This window comes from Vombatus ursinus, unplaced genomic scaffold, assembly GCF_900497805.2.
Source record: "Vombatus ursinus unplaced genomic scaffold, bare-nosed wombat genome assembly UNPS02014830.1, whole genome shotgun sequence".
Taxonomy (NCBI): domain Eukaryota; kingdom Metazoa; phylum Chordata; class Mammalia; order Diprotodontia; family Vombatidae; genus Vombatus; species Vombatus ursinus.
In genome coordinates, this window is record NW_020954608.1 from 39,227,148 (window position 1) to 39,248,764 (window position 21,617).

A 21,617-nucleotide genomic window follows, 5' to 3' on the forward strand; every position below is an offset into this window, starting at 1 on the left:
AGGCTTCTGCTGGTGGATCACTGGAGTTTGAGAATTCTGAGCCACTGAAAGGCTAACACCAACCATACTCTCTGGTGCAAACATGGCGAGCCTCTGGGAATGGAAGGCCAAGAGGCTGGGTGAACCAGTCCTGATTGGAAAAATTGAAGTAGGTATAAGCTTCCATGCTGATAAGCATTGGAATCGGGCCTGAGAGTAGCTGCTGCATTTGCAGCCAGGGAAATGAGGAAGAGGAAGAAGAGGAGGAGGAGAAGACGAGAAGGAAAAAATAGAAGAAAGGAAGGAAAGAAAGAAGGAAGGAAAGAAGTTAAGAAAGAGAGAAGGAACGAAAGAAGAAAGAAAAGAAGGAAAGAAGAAAGACGCAAGGAAGGGAAGGAGAAATAGCTACCTGGTGCCTAATATCTAATTTGTACACTGAGTACCCTTTTCCAGAAATTAACCTGTTAAGGACTTTTAGGGGAGACCTTAGATATTAGCCATATTTAAGCTTTGCTTAAAGATAATTTTCCTGGAACTCCAAGGATCATAATGAACCATGGAGCACAAGGGAGGAGGGGAAGGCTTACTACTTTCTTGTAGAAGTCAGGCACTCCTAGGACTGAACCTGGGTCAACTTGAGTCTAGAGCTGGGACTTTGTTAGGCTGCCAATAATATCCTGGAGGTCTGTCCAGGATTTGAAGGATTGATTCAAACTCACCCCATGTGCTAAATCCTCTTTTTGAAGTCTACATAATTGTAGTTGAATTGAATTTAATTTCTTTTTTAATTAGATTTCTGGTCTTACTGTCAGATGAGGTTGTACATCCATGTGGAGTACTCTATAGTTTTGTAGGGATATATTGTAGAAAAGAGGGATGCCCTATATGTTGCAGACTTGGATTTTGTCTGGATTTCTATCTAGATTGAGTCATGCATTGGAAAGGAGCTATTGATGAAAGGTATGAGTGTACCTATGATTTGAAGAGACCCATAGTAGAAAATTTCCCCCAGCAAAGTTCAGTTTCTTACCAGAAGGATGAAAATGTGACTTCTAGTCACCTCCCAACCCCCTACCCCCACCCAGTCTTTATTCCTGTTGGAAGAGACTTACATGTTCTGGGAGCTCAACTGGGACTATTCTTTAATTTGAAAAGAGAAAATTGATTTTATTTCCTTCCCTGCTCTGTTTTAATTCTAAATTTTGTTTTTTTCCAAATTGTTTTGGGTTTGAGGGTTTGAGCAGGCATTTCCAAGTACCAGGCAGATGGTAGCCTTTGACAGCCTTGTAAAATATTGCTTGCTTGTTGAATTTGTATAACACTACATTTGGAGATAATTGTAATTTCCAAATCCACCAGTTAGGGTAGGTCTGGAATCTGACAAAAGATTGTTAATATGGGGATAGTTTAAGAACTGTGCTTAATGGACTGCTGGGATTCATTGCCTAGCAATCAGAAGATGATTAAAAGTAGACATTTCTGAAACTATTCAGCACAATGCACTGGGGGGAGACATTCAAAAAGACAATACTTGAGCCTCTCCAAGTCTACAGAGAATTATCCAGAAGTGGGAATAAGGACAAATTTGCCAAAAGCACCCTAGTTGATTTGCTGGAGTCAGCAGACATTTAATGGAGAAAAGAATATGGTGGTGGCCAGTTCAGGGAGCATGTATGGAAAAGAGCTGATTCCTTGGCCTTTGCTGTTAGCTCACATATGCTTTCTAAAATAGATATGTAATCAGTGGCTTCTAGTTGGTTACTTGGTTTCCATGACCTAGGTTAGGGTGTGTCAGTAAGCTGGCAACTGAGTCAGGAAGCTATCCATTCTGTAATGCGGTGTGTGCTAAAAGGAAAAGATTGTCTCTGCTTCTTTGTCTCTTCCTCTCATATGAGTATGCTGTTGGAGTCTCTTAGAGTTCTCCTTTGGACAATAAGGAGGGAAATGAGATTTCTTTCCCTTCCACCATCTCAACAGCAGTAATGGAAGTGAAATACCCCTAACAGCAAGAACACATGATCTAAATGAGCTTGAGATAGAGCCTCAATTCCCAAGCTGCCTCTTCTGCTTTGTATTTCTTTCCCTGAGTGCAAATGATTGGACAGTGGTCCTGAGAGATGGACTTTTCCAGCCCTGGCACCCAACTCATGAGTATGATAATTTGGGACTTCTTGGATACTGATTGGTAGTGGGAGGTGCTTCCTGGGATTGTGCTGCTTCTCAGAGAAGGGGATGACCACTGAAAAAGTCCTCTTGGCACCTAAAATCCCATGCCATGACCTGACTGACCAGAATACCTGCCCCTTGAATAGTTATGCAGACAATGAAAGCTGAAATGAAAATGAAATCTGTTCAGCAATCCCACAAGTCTTTTCTAGCTGCTAGGAGAGTATAACAGAAGTGACTAATAACTATTTCATATATTAAGTATTTATTAACACTTTTTAAGGCATCTTTTGTGTTTTAAATGTTTCTTTTCTGATGGAGGAAATATATAATTGCTATCTGATACCTATTTTGTCCATTGAATATTATTTGTAGAAGACACTCTGCTAATCCCTTTTGAGGAGACTCTAAATGCTAGTCTGAACTTTATTTGAGAGATTTTTACCTGGGACTTGAAGATAAGGACACAAGTCTGATCCCCTCTGTATGGGGTCAGAGTACATGCAACTCCAGAACTAGAGCCTTCAGTGGGAGAGGGAGCTCCTGGAATCACGAGAACATCTGTTTGCATGCATAAAATACTTATAATGAGATTTTATTTTGAACTGGCTGGTTGAGACATTAGCAACTGAATTAGTAAGGGTGAACTCACTCCAACTAGATTACAGTCCCCCTAGGTGAATGACCAAATTACGAGCTAATTGCTTTAATCTGATTACAGTTGCGTATTTTATCCTTCAGTCTCTAAATCATGAGTTATTAGTTGAGGCAGTCTTATATTAGCTAGATTCCTCATTGAACAGGTGAATCTTCTCAGTGGCTACTGTCACACATTACTTGCTGACAGTGGTGAGGGTGGTATTTTCATATTCACAACAGTAGAAACTATGGAATATGGCATAACATACTGCTTTTGTTGTTTAGTTGTGTTGGACACTTCATGTCCCCATGGACCAGCACACCAGGCCCTTCTATCCTCTATCATCTATTGAAGTCTGTCCAAGTTCATATTTGTTGTATCCATAATACTATCTATTCATCTCATCCTCTGCTATCCCCTTTTCCTTTTGCCCTCAATCTTTCCCAATATCAGGGTCTTTTCCAATGAGTCCTGTTTTCTCATTATGTGGCCAAAGTATTGCTTCAGTATTTAACCTTGAAGTGAATAGTCTGAATTAATTTCTTTAAGTATTGACTGATTTGACCTCCTTGCTGTCTAAGGGACTCTCAAAAGTCTTCTCTAGCACAATAATTGGAAAGCCTTGACTCTGCAGTGCTCAGCTTTCCTTATAGTCCAATTCTCACAGCTGTACATTGCTAGTGGGAAAACAATAGCTTAAGTCTATGCCAAATCGTAAATGAAGGAAAGAAAATAACCTATCTTGCCAAAGGAAAAAGAGATTTGACAAATATTGAAGAAACTGTAAGAAAGTCTTTAACATATTAGCAATATATACTGAGAAATCAGCTATTTACATAGTTTAACAGAACTTTTCATGATTAATAAAGTTCCTTCATAATTAATGAATAATGCCACCACACCATTTTTATGTTAGGCAATAATCTCCAAATATATGTTACTGGAAAAAAAAAAAAAGACAAACCTGAAACAAAGATGCAATAGGCTGATCACATAGTTCACAACTAACAATTTTTTTTTCAGTTAAATTGAACTGCCTAGTAATTTGTAAAAGGTCTTGGATTATTTTGAGGGGAAAATAACTAAAAATGGAGCTTTGTATCATTATTGTCTAAAGCTGTCTTGAAGTTATGTTGTTTTGAAACATTTATCCTTTAGGGATCCAGGCCAGAGAAACCTAGGGGGTCCTTTGAAACTTAAGTTTCTTTAGGAAATGCATCTAGAAATAAAACAGTAAGCTCCAGTACTTCTGAAGTTTTAAAACAATCAAAGGCATGAAGAGTATTTCACATCCTGCAAGCTCCATGTACCAAGGGTATTTTTAATAGTAATACCAACTCACATTTATATATTACTTTAAGATCTGCAATTTCCTTCTCAACATCCTAGTGAAGTAACTGGTGTAAGTATATTTTTCTCCATTTTGTAGATGCAGAAGTTGAACTCTGATAGGTTAATACCTTGCCCAAGGTAATACCACTATTAAATGGAAGATCCAGGATTTTAACCTTTCCTGCCTCTGAGTCCAGTATTTTTGCTCATTGCACTACTGCTACCTTCAAAAAGAAACTAGACCTGGTGATCTGGTCATTTGCCAAGTCCTGTTAATTCTCTCTCTTCCATATTGTTCATATCCATCCTTTCCTCTCTATTTACACTGGCACCTGAGACCTGGGAAAGACCTTAGTTTAAAAAGGCCAACATCTTCCACTGCATCCAGGGCCATCACCAGTCATCCTGACCTATGTCTTGCCACTGGATGCTGATGACTCTGGAGGAGAGTGAGACTGATGACTTTGCAAAGTTCTGCCTCACTTAAATTCAATTCACTTGCAATTCAAGAAGATATCGCCCTTCTGATGTCATTGATCCTTATTGAGAATGAAGGTGAACAACAAACTCACAGTGATACCAAATAGGTTTAAGGCCTTATCATTTCACACCCAGGCAAGTGTAATATACTAGAAATTAGTCTCCCAGCCTCCAGTCTTTTCCCCTATCCAAATTTCCTGTCCTATAGCTATCAAATTAATCTTTCTATTGCACAATTCTAACCACAACATTTCCCTGTTCACAAACCTTTTATAAGCTGAGCTCTACTTCATCACCTCAAAACAACTTGAAATGCAACAACAATCCATCAACAATCATTTATGAAGTTCCTACTATGTACCAGACACTGCACTTGATGCTGGGAAAATAAAGACAAAATAAAGCCATCTCTGTCCTCAAGGGACTTGCATTGTATTGAGGAAAACAACAAATACACATATATTCAAGCAGCATTTTACAAAGTTCTCATAGGCTACTAGGTGCTTAGTGTTTGCAAATGCCTAATTCAACCCTTAACAATTCGTAAGGAACAAAATTTGGTATTAAAAATTGTAGAAGCATTAGTATTGATTGAAAGTAAACACAATGGCACAGTAACGGCAACAGTGTGTGATGATAGACTTAGCTCTTCTCAGGAATACAATGATCCAAGACAATTCCAGAAGACTCATGTTGGAAAATACTAACCACATCCAGAGAAAGAACTATGGAATCTGAATGCAGATTGAAGCATACTATATTCTCTCTTTTTTGTTTTGTTTTTCTTTCTCATGGTTTTTCCCTTTTGTTTTGATTCTTCTTTCACAATATGACTCATGTGGAAATATGTTTAATATGATTGTACGTGTATAGCCTATTTCACCTGGCTTGCTGTCTTGGGGAGGGTTGAGGGGAGGGAGGTGGAAAAATTTGGAACTCAAAATCTTATAAAAAGGAATGTTGAAAACTAAAAATAAATAAATTTATTTTTTAAAAAAGAAAAATGTTAATTCTGAACTATGTAATTATATTTTATCATACTGTAAAATTTTTCTCACTCAATATTCTCCATATATCACTTATGTAACTATAACTATACCAAAATTATTTATTCAATGTGTTAACATTTTTGTACAAAAAAAGTAAAAACAATGTTATTTGAGGAAATAATAATACACTAGTGCTGGGAGAGGGGGAGAAGATGGTGTCTAGGAAAGGCCTTCTATAAAGGAAAAGAAAGAAATCCTTACAAAGAAAACCCTCTAAGGAAAAAAAGTTCAGCAATAAAACTGAGGAAATAAGCAAGTAAAAAAAAATTCTAATGCAAATAAAAAATATTATAGAGTACAACAATAAATGCCAAGAATTTTACCAGAAGAAGAAACTGATTCTTCAGTAATTGCTATTAGAACATAAATGAGTTGAATAGCCAAAAGTAACCTTTAAGTGAATGGAAGATCTAATGAAATGTCTGAAAAATGGATAAGAAATTAGAGCCCCATGAAAAACATGAAATGAGAATCTATGTCTTAGAATAGAATAGAATAGAAGCTGAAACAGCTTGGCAAAGCAGTAAACATTCTGAAAAACAGAATCAATGAGATAACAAAAATTTGACGGCATAAAATAAAAAAAAAGTTAGGACAAAAGACAGCATAATTGGAAGAACAGATGAAATAGCTAAAATAAAAAAAAAACTAACCTAGAAACCAAAGTTCAGAGAAATAAATTTAGAATTGTTGAGATCCTCCCAAAATGTAATTAATGTAAAAATTAATGTTGCATTTCAGGGTCTCATAGGTGAAAATTTCCTGGAACCTAAGAGCAAAATACACACATTAGATGACCTAAGAGGTCACCATCATTAAGCTACAGGTTTACGTCATCTAGAAATGTGATTGAGAAGTTCCAGAGCTCCTAAGTCAAAGAGAAAATAAAGGAAAAGGGAAAAAGGGGAAAAAAAGATTCTATACAAAAGAAATTCTAGTAAAAATCATACAAGACTACTCATGATAAAAGGGAAAATTTTTTAAAAAGAACAGAATATAATACAATCAGTTCTTGCTTAACATAAGTGGACAGTTCAGCAGACTTCCCCATTGGTGGGACTCATGCCCCTCCCCCCCACTTTGTGGTTCTTTAGCTGGCAGCCTGTGGCCTCACAGCCATAGCAACTCCCGAAAAAGAGGATCCCTCTGGGTGGGGGGTTGCACCAGTCCTGCTGACCCTGCTACAGCCTGCCAGGAGTTGGAGCCAGGTCTGGGAGGGGAGTCAAATTATCATAATGTATAAAGTGAGAACTGTCTGTATATAGAAAACCAAATGAAAAGAATTTGAACCCAAGAATAGCTTATTGTGCAAAAGTGAGCATAATTCTACAAGGGCAAAAACAAAACTGGAAATGAATTCGTGACTTCCAAACATTCTTTTTGAGAAAACAGAATGAGCAACATATTTTAAATGCATTAGGAAGAGACAAATTTAATTGAGGTAAACAAGTGTGAATAGTTCAAAGAGGCTAGATAAGTATCCACTGATTTCAAGTCCTACTTTGTCAAAGACTCACCGAATGAACAAAGAACAAAAGAGGCTAGAATAAGAGGGGGTGATGTTGAGGGGATTTGAGATAAATTGGCAAGAATAGGAAGCTCTTAATAGATGGTCTCAATTTTCTCAGTAAAGTGTGAACTCAGGTCGTTTGCTGGGGGCAGCAGTGTTCATAGCTTGAGAAGAGGAAGAGAAGGTTTGAAATAGTTTTTTGGGACAAGTGATAAAGAGTCAAGCAAGGAAAAGAGGGGAAATTTGCTGCAGCACTAAGAAATAAAAGGTTAATAAGTAAAATTAAAAAGAAATGTCTATACACATCAACCCACAATGCTATTGTTTGGGGAAAAAAAGTCCTTACGTTGATGAACATACAGAAATAGACCAGAGAAATGATCAAGGAACAAAAGGATCTAAGGGGCTAATGGTTTAATATAGATAAAAGCATCAGGAAAAGAAGAAGGTACAGAATTTAAATTATAATCCAGAGATAAAAACCCAACCATCTCATTATAGGGAAAAAGCAAGGTTTTTCACTGGTCAAAATACAACCCTAAAGGAATAACTGAACAAACTGTGCTGTATGAATGTAATGAAATATTATTGTGCCCTAATAAATGATGAAAAAGATAACTTCAAAGTCTTCTAAGTAATATGATGTGACACAAAGTAAACCAGGTGAACAATTTATACAAAGGCAGTAATGCTGCTTTTAAAAAAAAAGTTTTAAAAGACTTAAGAACTCTGATCAATGCAATAACCAGCTATATCTCCAGTGGATTGGTTTTGCTTATCTATTCTATTTTTTTACAAGTCTTTTTTCTTTCTTTCTCTTGACTAATTCAAGGCATTAGGGCATAAAGGGGGAGATAGCAATGGTGATGCCAAAAAGTGGGTTGTTAATACAATTTTTAAAATGTACAAAAGAGAATAAAAGAAAGTTCAGAAGGAAGTCAAGTCAGACAGTTTTGAAAATAATATATAGGATTTATTATAGGCTTTAAAAAATAAAACAGATGGGTTGATGTGAAGAATCATGATTTCAAATAGAATCCATTTTTTTGTGTTCTCTTTGCATGGAAATGTACTTTTTTGATATTTAAGTTGAATAAAAAAATTAATCCCTAAGGTAGAAACATTATCTGGATGAGTAGAAAGCAAAGATCTTGGTTCTTTCCTTTACATTTTATTCTAACTCAAATTCATTTGCATTGTAAGAGACTGGATGTCAGAACAGATAAATAAAGAAGGAGAGTAAATAAATAAATTAAACTTCCTGGGAAAAGGTATCATAGAGGGATTCTAGGAAGATGGCAGAATAGGTCAGAAAATTCCAAGCTCTACAGATTTCCTCCACAAACAAGACAAAATAGTGTGAATGTAGGGTGAATGTAGAGCAGCAAAAATAAACAAGAGTTGGGGCAGAGAAGTAGTCCTTCTGGAACAACTGAAGAAGACCAGAGGAAAGAACCCAGGATGGAGGTTCAGCCTGAGTAACATGCGAAGATCTCCAGGCTATCTTGGTTGAAACAACAAACAACAAGCTTTGGGGGCAGCTGGGCTAGGAGGTAACCCCAGCCTCAGCCATGGGAATTCTCGCCAAACAGAGAGTGTGGGGGATCAGACATCTGAACCAGGGAAGATTGAAAGACCCTCTACTGCAGAGGGACAACTGACCCAGCTGTGTCACATAAATGTGGTCCAGGCTGTGGCTGAAGGTGAGAAGCAACCAGCACACTCTGGGTAAGTGCAGAAGCTGCTGGCTTGGGCACTTAAAGGAGAGCTGAGGTCTTGGTTTCAGTTCCAGGTCAGAGGGAAGAACTGAAGGTTACAGCCACTGAAGGGTCCTCAGGGAGCAAGAACATTTCCAGCATCAAAGAGTGCCTCGGGGCCCAAGCTGTGTCTTGGAAGTGGAAAGGAGTGCTGTGGTTGGGCCTTGGACAAAGCTCAAAAAATAACAGTAACAAGGACCTGAAGCCAGAGGCACCAGCCCCCACACTCCAGGACTACAAGTGATCATAACAACAAGCTGCTAAAAATTAAAAAAAAGCAAAAACAAAATAAAAATGAACAAGCAAAGGAGAAAGAACCCAACCATAGATAGCTACTATAGGAATATAGAAGACCAGAATTCATTTTCAGAGGAGTATCCTGAAGCAAAAAACAAAACAAAACAAAAAAAAAAAAACCTTTCCTACCCCAAACAGTGACATCAAATGGTTACCTGCCCAAAAAGAGATATTAGAAGAAATTAAAAAGGACTTTAAAATAAAATAAGAGAGAGCGAGGAAAAATTAGAAAAGAAAATAAGAACAATCCAAGAAAACCAAGAAAATTAGAAAAGAAAGTCAACCAACTGGAAAAGGACATCCAGAATCTTAAGGGAGAAAACAATTCTTTGAAAACTAGAATTGGGCAAGGGGAAATGAATGACATTATAAGGGACCAAGAAATAATAAAAACAAAATAAAAAGAAGGAAAATGTAGAAGAGAATGTGAAATACCTCATAAGGAAAACAACTGATCTGGAAAATAGATCAAGAAGAGAAAATATAAGACTACCTGAAAGCTATGATCAAAAAAAGAAAAGAATCTCGATACAATAATACAAGAAATAATTAAAGAAAATTGTCTTGAAATGTTAGAATAAGGGGGAAAGTAGAAATAGAAAAATCCACCAATCACCACCTGAAAGAGATCCCAGGATGACAACCTACAAGAATATCATAGCCAAATTCCAAAAACCCCAGGTTAAGGAGAAAATATTAGGAGCAACAAGAAAAAAAAACCAATTCAAATACTGTGGACCCACAATTAGAATTACACAAGACCTAGTTACACTAAAAGACCACAAGTCTTGGAACACTATATATTGAAGAGCAAAAGAACTGGAATTGCAGCTGAAAAGAACTTACTCAGCAAAGTTAAATATAATCCTGAATGAAAAAAAAATGGATATTCAATGAATTGATAGACTTTCAGGATTTTGTTGCAAAAAGAACAGAACTTAATAGAAAATTTGACATAAAAGATCCAAGAGAAATATAAAGTAAATATTAAAGACAAATTACAAGGAACTCAATAAGGACAACTTGTTTACTTTTTATATGTGGAAATGTAATCTGTATGCTTATGATTGTCATTGGTAATCGGATAGTTCAAAAGAAAAGCTAGGAAGAGCTGAGTATGATGTGATGATTCTAAAAAAGCAAAATTGTATAAGAAAAGGTAAAAAGAGCAATTATCTCACACAAATGAGGCATGAGAGGAAGTACTGATACAGAGGAATCAGGTCAGGGTTGAGGGGTGGTTGTGCTGGAACCCTCCTCTCATTAGATCTAGGCTAAAGAGGGAACAGCATATGCATTTAGAAGGGTATAGAAGTCTTCTAAATTTATAAAGAAATAAGAGGGTGAGAGAACATGATAAGGGGGTGGGTATAGAAGCTGTATAGGTTAAGATTTAGGAGGGTAGGGGAAGAAGAAAAGAGAGGGACCTTTAGAAGAATGAATAGAGCAATGAAAAGGAGGATAAGGGGAGAGGGAGAGATTCTTTAAAAGGGTATGGAATAGGGAGGTAGTGATTAGAAGTAAATTAGAGAGGGATAGGGTAAAAAGAGAAGCTGAGAAAGACAATAGTGAAGAAAAATAGGATGGAGGGAAATATACAAATGGTAGTTATAATTTTGAATGTGAACAGGATGAATTCACCCATAAAATTGAAACAGATAGAATGGATTAAAAATTAGAATCTGACAATATTTAAAAATGAGAGTTACACACAGAGTTAAAATAAAGGGCTAGAGTAGAACTATTATGCTTCAGCAAATGCCAAAAAAGCAGGGATAGCAATCATGATATCAAAGTCAAAGCTAAATAGATTTAATTAAAAGAGATAAACAGGGAAACTACATCATGATAAAAGGTACCATAAACAATGAAGCAATATCAATACTAAACTTACATGCACTAAATACCATAACATCTAAATTTTAAAAAGAAAAGTTAAATGAATTACAGGTGGAAATAGATGGTAGAACTATAATAGTAGGGGACTTTAATCTTCCTCTCTCAGATAGACAAATTTAATCAAAAAAATAAATAAGAAAGAAGTAAAGGAAGTGAATAGAATTTAGATAAGCTAGATAAGATAGATATCTGGAGAGAATTGAATGAAAATAGAAAGTAATACACCTTTTGCTCAGAGGTACATGGTACCTTTACAAAGATTGACCATATATTAAGGCACAAAAATTTTATAACTAAAAGCAGAAAAACAAAAATATTAAATGTTTCCTTTATGGACCACAATGCAATAAAAATTATATTTAATAAAGGATCATGCAAACATTAAAAAACTAATTGGAGACTAAAAACCTAATCTTAAAGAATGTATGGGTGAAAGAACAAATAATAGAAACAATCAGTGATTCATTAAAGAAAATGACAATAATAAAATAACATATCAAAACCTATGGGATACAGCAAAAGCAGCAACCAGAGGAAAATTTATATCTCTAAGTGCTTATATCAATTAAAAAAGAGAAAGAGCAGATGAATGAACAGGGCATGCAGTTAGAAAAACTAGAAAATGAAAAATTAAAATCCCCTAAATTGGAATTAAACTAATTCCAACTAAACTGGAACTAAATTGGAATTAAACTAATTCCAACTAAACTGGAACTAAATTGGAAATCCTAAAAATTAAAAGTGAAATTAATAAAATTGAGTGTAAGAAGACCATTGAATTAGTAAATAAAACTAGGAGCTGGCATTAAAAAATCAATAAAATTGATAAATCATTGGTTAATATGATTTTTAAAAAGAAAGAAGAAAACCAAATGACTAGGATCACAAATAAAAAGAGTGTACCACCAAAGAAGATGAAATCAAAGCAATTATAAGGAGTTTTTTTTTCTACCCAATTATATGCCAATAAATTTAACAATTTAAGTGAAATGGAAGAATTTTTACAACAGTACAAACAGCCTCGATTAACAGAAGAGAAAATAGAATATCTAAATAGATCTATTTTAGAAAAAGTAATTGAACAGACCATAAAATGAGCTTCCTAAGAAAAAAGTACCAGGACCAGATGGATTTACAAGTGAATTTTATCAAACATTTGAAGATAAACTAATTCCAATATTAAATAATTTGAAATAATAGGAAAAGAAGGGGTCCCATCAAACTTCTTTTATGAAACAAATATGATACTAATACCTAAACCAAGAAAAGTAAAAACAGAAAAGGAAAATTACAGACCAATTTCATTAATGAATATGGGTGCAAAAATCCTAAATAAAATACTAACTAAAAGATTACAACAACATATTACAAAGATTATACATTATGACTAAGCAAGATTCCTATCAGGGAGGCAGGGATGGTTTAACATAAGGAAAACTATTGACATAATTGATTATATCAATAACAAAAGTGACAAAAATCAAATGATAATATCAATAGATGCAGAAAAAGCATTTGATAAAGCACAATATTCATTTCCATTCAAAACACTTGAAAATATAGGCATAAATGGATTTTTTCCTTAAACTGATAAGAAGCATTTACCTAAAACCATTAGCAAGCCTTATTTGTAATGGGGATAAGCTAGAAGCCTTCCCAGTAAGATCATGTGTGAAACAAGGATGTCCATTATCACCAACATTATTCAATATTGTATCAGAAATTCTAGCAGTAGCAATATGACAAGAAAAAGAAACAGAATCATAACAGGGAATGAGAAAAGGGGTACCATAAATAAATTTTATTCAAGAGGTTGAGATGGTAAGGAAGAAGTGACTAAGGAAGATTCTGAACCATACTAAAGTTAGGTAGATAAATAGATAGATAGATAGATAGATAGATAGATAGATAGATAGATAGATAGGTAGATGAACTAAAAGAATAATAATTTAAGTAAACTCAAGTAATTTGTGATAGGGTAGAAAAGCAGTAGGGAAGGCAGGGATCTCTTCAGGACAACTATAACTGTGATCTAGCTACCTTCAGTAATTGCTCAAACACTACTGGGAAAATTTTCCTTCATATCCCCCAGTTTATGCACATCTTTACCCCAGCACATATCACAATGCCCTAGTGAAGGGATAATGGGGTTACAATTGAGACATTTTCCCCAACTGGCTCTCATGAAGAGGAAAGATCTTCAGATTGATTGGTCCTACAAAATGCACACCAGGGGGTTGGCTTACATACCACATTTGAACAGCACTGGTTTAGACAATAAGCATATTTTATCTACTTGATTTTTCCTATGTGGAAGATTAGGTCACTCTTTTGAGTGGTTTCAGATCCTATTTAGGAATCTTTTCAATGTCCCAGGGTTTAATGACCAACATGAACCAGAATATCTTAGAAGACCTCACTATCTGTAAGAAATTCTCTCTCTTTTTTTTTTAAGGCAATTGGCATTAAGGGACTTGCCCAGGGTCACACAGACACCACTAGTAAGTGTCAAGAATTTGGTCTGAGGCCGGATTTGAACTCAGGTCCTCCTGACTTCAGGGCTGGTGCTCTATCCACTGCACCACCTAGCTGCCTCCAGCAATCCCTTTTAAACTTAGACTCTACACTGCATTCCTCCATCACAGCAACAAAATACTTTTGCTAAGCATATATCTCCCATTTATATTGCCTTTTTTTCTACTAATGAATAGAGGGTTGCTGAACAAAAGTCATCTCTCTTATGCTATCTTTCATGGAATTGTTTCATAATTCTTATGTTTGCATGAGAGACATCCTATTAGAAGGGAACTCATCAAGGATACCCTAGATGTATTATTCTCATGAAATATGCATATAGTTGGAAAAGTAGATGTTCAGGTTCATATTTGATGTTTTTTTCAGTCACTTTTCCCCAGTATTAGTAATATCTGAGACCTTCCCATGGCTTACCCCCTTCAGATACCCTGTGAATCAATTCCTCAGTGACTTCATAATTCTTTATATCCAACACATATGAAAGTATACTTGATTTAATCCAATTACTTTTCTTATCTTTATTCTTTTTAGAATGATTTCTACCTTCTGTATAAGCATGTCTAAGACTGTTAAGAGTCTAGAAGTGATGAACTGACTGTTCTTGATGGTGAAAAATGTTTATTTTTATTAAAAAAAAATCTTACATCTTTTCCATTTTTCTTCTATTTGTTGTTTTATTTTTTTATTCTTCAATTTTTTCAGAATGACCTCACTTATTTGGTCTCTTGCCAAACATTTTTTTAAACAGTATTATCCTTCACTACTTTTTTTCTAGTTTATGAGTCAATATTGCTCATTCATGGAAAAGAGCATTGAAGGTTCTCCCATAGAAAGGGTCAGAGAATGTGATCAAGCTTACTTAGAAAACTCTAGAAAATCAACAAAAACTAATCAAGATGATAAGTAGCTTCATTAAAGTAGCAAAATAAATCAATCCACAAAAGTCATCAGTACAGTATTTCTTTGAAATATCTAACCAAAAAGAAAAAAGAAAAAAAAAGGAGGAAAAGACAGGAAAAGAAATTCCATTCAAAATAACTGTAAATTCCATAAATTATCTTGGAGTTAAACTAACAAACTTGTATAATAGAAATACAAGGCAAAACTATCTTTAACAGAAGAGATAAATAATTGGAGAGATATTCAATAATCATATAATTCTCTAATATAAAAATGATGAGAAAAGCTAAATTAATTTGAGGTTTCATATTATGCCAACAAAACTACTAAGAGTAGTTTCCTTAACAAAATGTACTTGAAGGAAGAACAGTTCAAGAACATCAAAGGAGATAATGAATAAAGATAGAATGAAAAGAGCCTAGAGCTCCAGATTTCAAATTATTTAAGAACAATAATTATCAAAAGTATTTGGTACTGATTTTAAAAAAATAGAAAAGCAGATCAGTGAATAAACTAAATAAGCAAAACCCAGAAGTAAATAAATACAGCATTCAGTGATTGCTAAATCCAAGAACATAAACTATTGTGAGTGGTAATGGCATTGTATTTAATAGGAACTGCTGGGGAAACAGGAGAGTAATCTACTAAAAAATAGACTGGAATTAGTATCTTATGCCATCTAAATATGGTGATACTATAAAAAAATTATAGGAGAATTGAAGATTACGTCTTTCACAATTATGTGGAGGGGAAATATTTTTAGCTGTCCTTCAACCTATAAGAGATCAAAAGTTATAAAGAACAGTTTTCAGAAGAAGAAATACAAACTACAGGCAACCAAATCTTCTGTTAATGCTTCAAGTCTAATAAGAGAAATGCAAACTAAAAAAACCCCTAAGACTTCATTTCATGACCATTAAACTTGCAAAAATTGGAAAAGGTTAAAATAGTCAACATTGGGTAGTGGGTGCTGTGAGAAAATAGGCACATTAACACACTGTTCATAGAACTGTGCATTTTTCTGGAAAACAATTTGGAATTATGTAAGAAAAATCACTATTTGTATTATTTTGCCATTTAATGATATGTTTATTAAGTCTCTACCATCAAGTGCATATATTAAAGAAAGTTCCCATATATACCATCTCTTCATAGTATTATAAAACTGGAAATGAATTATATATCTATAAATTGAGAAATGGTTGGATGAATGGTGATAAATGTGATAATTTTTTAAATCTTTTCTTTCTATCTCTCATGCACTACACTTTACACATGGTGGGCATGTGAATGCCTGTTGGATTATATACAGTAGTAATTTCTACATCATGAGGAATGCTGGATATTGGTATAACTTCACTTCCAACCATACCTGGGGCAGTTTTTGTGAGGGACAGCCTTGTGACCTGAATGCTTCATAAGTAGAGGGAGAAATGTCTCCAGTAGTATATCTGCATGAGATTGTTGGAGGGCTTTGAGAGAAATAGTCACAAAATGCAAGTGCAAACTTCTATCTCTCAGGGTTGTTTTTAGACAAGGTATGGTTTTATTAGTACATAACATAATAGCATCAAATTGTTCCAACAGTAAGTTCTGTTATGGAACATCAGTGAGCTTCTGACTCCAACATTATGCATATAAACTACATTAGTATAATAAATATGTGAGACAATATTTTCAATTTGCATAGATGAATGTCAAATTAAATACTATTTATAAAATATTAAGGGCAAAGCAATCTGTAATATTTAATATTTAGATAGTTGAAATTAACTGAATATTAATTCAAGCAGGAAACATTCTAAATTCAACATATTTTAAGTATCTAAGTCTTCAAAGTCTCTATCTGACTTATAAAATGGTATTTAAAGTCTTAGTCTTTTAAAGTGTATTTGTGTATGTGTGTATATATATATATATAATATGTATATACATATGTTCAACTGAATGTTGTAAATTACAGTTTGACCATTTGCAAACCCTCATATACAAGATAGCCTTTGCTTCCTAAAGTTAAATAGAAGCAATATTATTGCTCTCTCTCTCTGTCTCTGTGTGTCTATCTCTCTCTGTCTATCTCTGTCTCTGTCTGTCTCTGTCTCTGTCTCTTTCCCTCTTCTTCCTTCATTCCCTCCCTCTTATCTCTCTTTCTGATGCTTAATCTACACATTGATACAAATGTATTATTATCATGTAAATTATGGCTTATAGAGATAGTTTGGAAGTAAGAAACAGTAATTCATTATAAAAGTCAAATTCCATCAATGCCAATACTAAAAGGGGCATCAATTAGGTTATTCTGAACATTCACATAGGGCACAATTTTTCAGTGAAATTTCTCCTATTTTATCCAAACATTTATTGTTCTCGATTGGGAAAATGCCATTTGAACAGTACAGTCTGTGGCATAGTAAAATTGACAATTACAAATTCTTGTCCATTAACAAGTCCCAGCATTTTCAATGTCTTAGAAACATTTGACCTTGTTCATTCTTCAATGGAAGCTATCATCTATAAGCAAAATGCTCTGTTCTTTTCTTCTAGTATGGATCTGATGGCTGGTGATTTTATTTGCAATGAGGCATTATTAATAAGATAATCTAAAACTTCTTCTAGTTTAACAGACAAAAGAAACTATATTTTGGGGAAGCTGGCTGCAATCTGGACAATTCTCTGCTTCAAATGTGTATGTGTGTGCAGCCCATCTACATCAGTGAATACCAGTAATTATTAAAGGAAATTATATATATATATATATATATATACACACACACATACTTGTTACTATTTTAAAAACATTAGTGGTACACTCAGCTGCAGTGACAGTATTTGCGGAAGCCATTGCTGGAATGTTTTTTTTTTATCTCCCTTCGAGTTAGTCTATATATAACAACTCTAATGTTAAATTGTGATATTCTCCCTAAAGATTTTGGGAAAATTCACTGAATATGATCAGTATCATCTCCATATAATGTAACCTCCTCTCCAAAAGACTGTATCTTGGGCCACTGCAATATTCTTGCATACTCAATACGATGTTTTAGTAGCCTGGACATGGATAGAATGATACATAGAGGAAAAATAACTTGAGGTAAAGTTCCAGGTAAACTCAATAAAGACTGCCATTTCAAGGAGAATTACCCCTTAGAATTTCTTATTCCTCCATCTATCAAAATAATAATGGAGTTTGACTCCGATATACTATCTTTATAATTTAGAAGTGATATCAACATGTTGTTTATCCATCTTCTAAGATGATGGTGTCTAGAGTATATGCAATGATATAAAATTGTCTATAGAAAGTGTTATCAAAATTATGAATCTTGTTGAAATGTGGAACTACAGAGCAATTAGGAATTCTGTCATTAAGAAATTCTGAAACACCTTAGGCTTGAGGTCTTCCAACATCTCTAGACCTAAACAAAAATTATTTATTTAGATTGAAAATGTCTAGAGTATCTATATCTATTACATGAATTTGTCTAAAATGAGACAATGTCATATTTTTCAGGAGTTTTTATACTAATCTTCTAACCCCAATGATTAGCAAGTTACATGTATCCAGCACAAAATAAAGGATTCACTGCTCAGTTTAAAATCAGAGTGTGGAAATGTCTAGATTGATGAGCAATTTTTAAAAATAATTCCTGTGACCTTCCCAAATCTTCAGTATTCCCATATCCACTATCAACAGCCATTGGCTTCTTGCTATCTTCCATGTTGTTTCCCCCCTTACCATGAGCCACCTCAGCCATACTTCCTGCTTTGGTATGGATTTGTGACAGGAGATAGGGCAGAGGCAGGGCAGATCCCAGGACTGAAGAGCATTAAGCAAAGATATGACCATGAGTACAAACATTTGAATGACTGAGGAGACCTTGAAGCCTCTGACATGTTGGAGAAGCCATATGCCTAACAACACATTGTTGACTTCAAGAGCTTACAACTTTGGATACTGATAAGAACAAATTCCTCTTGGTTAGTATATTACTTTGTTTCAGGAAAAAACAATTTCTTAGAAGCCATTAATTCAATTCTATGCTGGGTCAATCAGACCACTTAGGGTTTTACTCCTCACTAGTCTGGGCTGCCATAAACTCTAGTATCTGTATCCCATCACTGGACAAAGGTGTCTCTCTTGACCTTTTTTTAATCTCACAAGGTTGCAGTCTAATCTGTTCTACCCCCATCAATTCTTCACTTAAGAGGATGAAAGAATAGACCCAAAGAAGTAAAGAAATAAGAGGTGCTATGTTCTTACCCATGTTTTGATTCAGATGGTAAAATAGGGAGTTGGCATTGGGAGGGCACTGTTCCCACTCCTACTTCATGGAGGTTTATAGCAGTTCTTGTCTCAATCACCACCAAGAAAGAGAGATGGATTTACTCTTGTAGGAGTTTGTTGTTTGAGCATTGGATTCCAGCTCAGCACCCAGTTGAAAAGTAAACTGACTGGAAACAGTCATATAACAATTGTACATGCTCTAAAGAGGAGAGCAGAGCCTCCATTATTGATGACTAAAAGGATCCTCACCAAATGTCCATGTGGGTTAGTTGTCTGTGCTCCCAGGACTAGACTCTCATTGGCCAGTCCATTGTTATATTCAAAGAAACGTGAGAAGATTTATATAAATTGACATATTTTGAAGAAAGCAGAAATAGGACAATATACACAATGATTATAATGATGTAAATTTAAAAACAAACACTAAACTGTAACAGAATTAAAATACAATAAATGATGTTGTTTCCAGATGACTGGAGTGAAAATATATTTCTTTCACTCTGTTAAGGAATGGTAGAGTATTACAGAATATTGCATGTCATGTCCATTGCAATTGAACTATCAGATAGTTTTATTTGAAACTATTTGAGAGGTTTATTTGGAAGAGATTGTTATAATAAAACAAAATTATCAATGAAATTTTAAAAAATAAAATTTATTGAAGTATAAAAAGTTAAAACCACAAAAAAAGTTTTCATAAAATATACCTAAATAACATTCAGTGTTCACAGAGAGATAGGAAAAGAAGCTTAATTTAAGATAACCACAAATTCATGAAATATCTAGGAATTAACATACCAAGACAGATAGGGCTTATGTAACTATAGCTACAAAACAAAATTTTCCATAAATAACACTAAATAATTGAAGAGATATCCAGTGTTCATGACTGGGCTTCACCAACATAGGAAAAATGCCTATACTATTCTCACTACAGAATTACCACCATAGCTACAAAATTACCAAAGAAATAACTAAAGAAATTAAAGGTCAGGTATATCAAGGGATATAACGATGCATTTAACATCTGGGAATTAATCTACCAAGACACATAGGACTTTTATATAAATACAATTACAAGATAAATTTACATAAAGAAAGAAACACATATACAAATAATTGGATAGATATTTGATGTGCACATTGGACAATACCAATGTGGGAAAAATTACTATCCACATCTACAAAATTACTGTTATGGTTATCAAATGACAAAAGAGATGACTAAAAGCATAAAAGTTCAAATCTATCAACAGATATAATGAAAATATACATTATAAAGTCATATATATATAAAGTTATCTAGAGTTGGCTGTTAAAAATTAAAAATAGATTAGGAGAACAAACTAGAAAAGTAAGACATATAAATGAACAAATATAATAATGCCATATTTGATAGACCTCAGAACATAAATTAGAGGAAAGGGATTCTTTATTCAATGAGAATTGCTGAGAAAACTGTAAAATAGTCTAAAAAATAGATATAAATCAGCACACCTTATTTCCCAATAAATTTCAAATACATAAATAATGTAAAAAGTCACCTCATAAACAAAGAAAAGGAGAATAGAAAATTACAGTGATTCACAATTCTGGATAAAAGAAAATTCATAATGAGGCATATGATGGAAGAGAACCTAAAAAGCCAAATAAACAATCTCTGTTATATGGAAACAAAGTCACATCAGCTAGAATCAAGAGAAAAGATACAGATCATGAAAAACTTTTCATTAAATGTAGCAGGTACAATCTTCTAACTGTAATATTTATAGACAATTTAAACAATCATATAAATTTGAGTCATTCTCTGATAGACAAGTGGTTACAGGCTAGGAGCAGATAGTTTTCAAAAGCAGAAATGCAAGCCACCTGAAAAAATATTCAGAATCACTAATAGTTGGAAAAAATGTTAATTAAAACAATATCAAGTATCACCCGGCACCCATCAAACCAATATAGATGGTAAAAGAAATTAATTTTTGTAAGATCCTTTTAATTCACTGTGGTAGAACTATAACTTTGCTCAACAACTCTACAAATCAATCTTGAGTTGTTCAAGAAAAATTGCAAAATTTTTCGTATCCTTTGACCCAAAGATTCCGCTACTGGTCTTATTTTGCAAGGAAGATAATAACAGCCAGAAAAGGCTCACATGTACAAAAATATGCCTGGCAGCATAATTTGTGATAACAAAAGGCTAGAAACAAAATATGAACCCAACATTTGGGGAATAGATGAAGAAATTATGCTCTATGTCCATAATAGCTCATTTATATAGCATTTTGAGATTTTGCAAGGCTCTTTACATATCAGTCAATAAGCATTTAACAATTTTTGAGAGACATTCTAAAAACTGTGCTTTCAGAAAATCATTTTGGCAGTTATTTGTGGAATGTTTTGTAATGGCGGGAGCTGTGAGGCAAGAAGACCAATTAAGAAGCTACAGCAATCATCTAGGGAAGAGGTAATAAGGGCCTGAATAAGGGTAGTGGTTATATGAGTGAACAGAAGAGCATGGATATGAGAGATGTGGTGGTAGAAATAAGATTTGGCAACCGATAAGTTATGTGGGTTGAGAGAGAATGAGGAGTAAAGGGTGAAGCAGAGTTGAAGCTTAGTTGACTGGAAGGATAGTGTTGCTGTCACAAGAAATAGGGACATTTGATAGAGGAGTGAGATATCTCCAGACATACACTTCAGGACATCTAATAGTTTGTAATGTGTGGTCAGAGTTCAGGAAAGCAACTAATCTATAGATCTAAGTATCAACATGGAAATGATATTTAAA

The 21,617-nt window shown here is 34.3% G+C and overlaps 1 pseudogene; it reads right to left on the reverse strand.

Annotated features, from left to right (window-relative positions):
• Nucleotides 1-16,902: 16,902 nt before the first annotated feature.
• On the reverse strand, nt 16,903-18,263 carry LOC114025222 (annotated as a pseudogene).
• Nucleotides 18,264-21,617: the final 3,354 nt, after the last annotated feature.